General features: G+C 38.6%; 1 pseudogene; it reads right to left on the bottom strand.

Moving 5' to 3' along the window:
• The window catches only part of LOC140551910 (tripartite motif-containing protein 16-like), a 6808-nt pseudogene extending 4552 nt beyond the window's left edge, over nucleotides 1-2256 (bottom strand).
• Nucleotides 2257-5000: the final 2744 nt, after the last annotated feature.

The raw sequence follows: 5000 nt of genomic DNA on the forward strand, positions 1-5000 counted from the left end.
GAATAGGAAATGTTGTGAAGTTGTGATGTTTTTGAAATCTTCCCTTCAATTTGACATGTGATACTTGCGAAGCCAGCTACTGCCTTTTTCAACTGCTGGCAATGCAGCATACCAGCTTACAAATACCTGTGACTGACAACGTCGAGGTATGACAGTGCCGTCCACCCACCCAGATAGAGCATGGCCAACTGTGCTCTCTGATGGCAAAGCAATTGAATGACTGACGACTGACGCTCCCTGGGTCGTAGTGGTAGCACATTATCTGCTGAGTCACTCAAAGCCCCAGACTGTCAGATCTTTCAGCATATCTAATTAAAGCTGGACAGATTTTCAACAATCTGAATTGCAGTCTGGGAAACATTAAATCAGACATGATTCATTTCACAATTATATGTCGTTTGAAATGTGATTGATTCATTATATCTGGACATATGACTCAGTTTGATCTGCTCTGATGTCTTTATTTATCAGTGGCTGTGTGATGGTTTTTGACATCAGAATCTGTGACAAGAAAATCGTGGGTGAGGATCACTCTAACTTAAATTCAGAGAGCTGGAGCTTCATTTAACAGATGTTAAAGAACTCTATTTTACAGAGTAAATTATAGTGTTATGCTGCATTCTGCTGTTTATCAGAAGGTTGTACCAGATTAGACAGATTTGGATGCCTTTAAATGATTCACCCACAACGCTGTGTTTACATTAAAAGCCTGATTATTCAATTCCAATATTTTTCTCAGATTTGCTCGGATTTGACAAGCTGGAAATGTACTGTAAATAAATGTAATTGACTGTAATGTGAAAGACTGGACCGGACACAGCACTTGTGCACAAATTGATATATTTATCCATATTTATGCTTAGAGCTCCGTCACCAACAGCACTAAAGAACATGGAAATAACTGAAATCTGATTTGAAAAGATCAGATTGTACATGGGCACGCAGCCTTGGAAAATGATTGCATATGAAAAAACGTACAAATATGACTGCAGTCTGAAATCTGAAGACTAAAAATCAGATAGAAGAAACTTGATCTGCAGTGAGAACAATGCCCATAAAGCTGGAAGGAGGGTGTTGGCTGGTGAAAGATTAAATAGTTGGTCTGACTGTTTCACTCTTTACACTTCCTTACAGCAATATTTTTAGTACATTATTAACACTAAAATTCAGCAACAGAAACAAGAGCTTGATGCATTTTAAGCAGCTCATTACCGATAAATCCAGTTAGCTTTAATTCATTATAAACATGTACAGTTCTCACCTGTTTCTCCCTTCTTTCTGTTGCAGCAGGGACTGTATCATGACCCCTGTGATTCTCCATTGTACATAAATAGCAGATAGAGCTCTGATCAGTACGACAGTAGATCTTCATCACTTCATCATGCTGAGAGCAGATCTTCTCTTGTAGCTGGGTGGACGCTTTGACCAGCTTGTGCTTCTTCAAGGCAGGAACTTCATAGTGAGGTTTAAGATGAGTTTCACAAAAGGAGACCAGACACGTCAGACAGGACTTGATGGCTTTGAGTTTTCTCCCGGTGCAGAAATCACATTCCACATCTCCAGGTCCAGCGTAACGGGGAGCTGGAGAAGCAGCTTGGAGTTGTGTCTTCTTCAGTTTCTCCACCACTTCAGCCAGCATGTTGTTCCTGCGTAGAACAGGCATTGGAGTGAACGTCTCTCTGCACTGGGGGCAGCTGTAGACCCCCCTCTGTTCATCCTGATCCCAGCAGCCATTAATACACACCATACAGAAACTGTGTCCACAGGGAGTGGTCACTGGATCCTTCAGCAGATCCAGACAGACTGGACAGCTGAACTGCTCGTGATCTACTGAAATACTGGCCTCTGCCATTTTCCTGCACTTCTAGACTGAGAGAGAGCAGCACTCTGAGATTACTTTCATTTTCTCTGAACTGAGCAGGAGTGACTTCCTGCTTTCCTGCTGCTCAGAGTGTCACAGAGAGGGGAGGAGAGAGAGAGAGAGAGAGAAGGAGGAGGGAAGGAGAGAGAGGTGTGTGGAGTGTTTGGTAGAGTTCAGCTGTTTAAAGTAGATGATGAAATAAACTCCAGTTTGTAAGAGAGCTGCAGTCTTTGTGAGGATCTGTATTTAGCCAGCTGGTTAGCTCACTAAGCTAATTTTACATGTTATTGATAAGTTGCCTCACTTACCCTCACTGTTAGTGTGGACAGATGTTTCACAAACATCACGATTTCAGCACAGAGTCTATCAAGTGAAGTGAAGGAATGAAGATAAAGTAGTATTTTTTTTACTCTTTATACACTCTAAATATGTGTTTACACTCTTAATTGTATTATTAAGAAATGTAATTTACCAGACCTTTTAAACATATGAACATTACTGTATTTGGTATTTTTACGAATTTCAACCAAAACATACAGTTCAATAAAACTGTTTCCACAGTGAAATAAAAAGAAAATCTGTAAATAAAATCTGTAAAACTGAAAATAGCTCCTTGTTTGTCATGTTCTTGCTAACAAGGCTAAAAGTAATTGATGCTAAACTCCTAAAAGTGTTTGGTGGAGTTCAGCTGTTTAAAGTAGTGGATGAAATGAACTCCAGCTTGTAAGAGGATCTTCATTCCTCTCATTACTGCAGCTCTACCACTGAGAAATAAACACCAGCCCAGACTAAACCATCACCACTTTCCAAACACACTTCCTGCACTTCATTAAACACACACCTGTACTGAACTGTCAAATGGAAACAGACAACAGGACTAAGGATTAAAAGTGTCTAATGTTTGATAGAACATTTCGTAGCAACAGATCTTCTACTTCATATAATGCAGCACTGCAGAAGCTGTGGGACGATCAACTCTCCCTGAAATCCTTTCTCTCATATTTGATGTTTCTCAACAATTCCAGTAACTGAGTCAGATGTGCTGGTTCATTAATATGCAGTGTGGTTGTGTGTTCCCATTGGCTCCACCTGTTTCCATTAATGTGAAGTCGTTCCCCCCAGGCTACATTCCCCTATGTGTTCACTTGTAATCTATATATATATATATATGAGTGTGGCTTTAAGTTGGCGGAATGCTGCAGTGATCACTCATGCACTAATGCAGAATTATGCCATCAGCATTTGTGAAGATGGTAAGTGTTAAGTGCAATACTTATTAAATGTGTTTTCATTTCACTTAATGATTATGTGAAATATGGATTTCAGTACACATGCAGTAGGTAGTATGGTTAAAGATACCTAAGTATACTTAAAATAGTTTTGCATAGTTAATTTCACTTAACGAAATTAAAATCATACATTTGAGGTGTGAAGCTGCATACAGGTCAGAAGACATTTTTCCATCCACTGATTTCTTCTCCTTCACCTTTTCAGAGACACTTAAAGACTTTTTAACATCTGGAGACTGATTACTCCAGGAGAAGGATTTGGTGACATGAGATAAGAACGTGCTGTGCTCATCTTTAAGCTGTTGGGGCCACCAGAGTTTTCAGTTTAGCCATTATTTTCTGTTCAGCCATTATTTTCTGTTTAGCCATGATGAAGTTTTGACCTGCTTTAAAGACAAATCATAGAATTCTGGATATCTGAGATTATAACAGAACCAATGAGGAGTTTTATATTTGAATATCATTTGCATATAGATATATATAACATTGGTATCCATACAGCATCCTCCATACAGCAAGTTCAAGCTAAAACTAGGAGAAGAAGATGGAGCATGTTCTCATCTTCTGCTTTACTGATCAATAGTAAAAATCAATTAGATTTGCATTTCCTGAAGGAACTACTACAGTGTTTGAAATGTGTCAAGTTGAAACAATGTGAGCTTGGCTATGTTGATGCTGTGTGGTTGCTATTCTTGGGTTGCTAGGTGTTTGCTATAGTGTCCTAGATGGTTTCTTTAACATCCCCGGTGGTTACTAGTGGGTTGCTAGGTGGTTACTTAGGTCTCTCAAGTGGTTGTAATAGCTTTGCTTGATGGTTGTTACTAGATTGGTGTTACTAGGCAGTTGCTATGGTGACCCAGGTGGTTGCTATGGTGTTGCTCAGTGGCTGTGACAGTGTTTTATGTGGTTGCTATGGTGTTGCTAGTTGTTTGCTATGGTGTTGCTAGGCTGTTGCTATGGTGTCACAAAAGGTTGCTGTGAGGTTCCTAGGTGGTTGCCATAGCATCCCATGTGGTTGCTATGGGGTTGCTAAGTGGTTGTAATAAACAATCAGTGTAAACTCCGTACTACCTTAAAAGAAATTCCACCTTCAAATTCAGTGTCAGCATAAACTCAATACTACCTTAAAAGAAGGTTTACCTTAAAATTCAGTGTAAGTGTAAACTCAGTACTACCTTAAAAGGCATTCCACCTTAAAATTCAGTGTCAGTTTAATCTCATTACTACCTTAAAAGAAGTTCTCACTTAAAATTCAGTGTCAATGTAATCTCAGCACTACATTAAAAAATGGTCCACCTTAACATTCAGTGTCAGTTTAAACTCTGTACTACCTTAAACGAAGTTCCCCCATAAAAATAAGTGTAAGTGTAAACTAAGTACTACCTTATTAGAAGGTCCTCATTAAAATTCAGTGTCATTGTAAAATCAGTACTACCTTAAAAGAAGTTCCACCTTAAAATTCAGTGTCAGTGTAAACTCAGTACTACCTTAAAAGAAGTATCCCCTTAAAATTTAGTGTCAGTATAATCTCAGTACTACCTTAAAAGAAGGTCCGCCTTAAAATTCAGTGTCAGCATAAACTCAGTACTACCTTAAAATAAATTCCACCTTAAAATTCAGTGTCAGTGTAAACTCAGTACTACCTTAAAATAAATTCCACCTTAAAATTAATTGTCATTGTAAACTAAGTACTACCTTAAAAGGCATTCCACCTTAAAATTCAGTGTCAGTTTAATTTCATTACTGCCTTAAAAGAAGTTCTCACTTAAAATCCAGTGTCAATGTAATCTCAGCACTACATTAAAATAAGGTCCACCTTAAAATTCAGTGTCAGTGTAAACTCTGTACTA

Source organism: Salminus brasiliensis, chromosome 1, assembly GCF_030463535.1.
Source record: "Salminus brasiliensis chromosome 1, fSalBra1.hap2, whole genome shotgun sequence".
Lineage (NCBI taxonomy): Eukaryota > Metazoa > Chordata > Actinopteri > Characiformes > Bryconidae > Salminus > Salminus brasiliensis.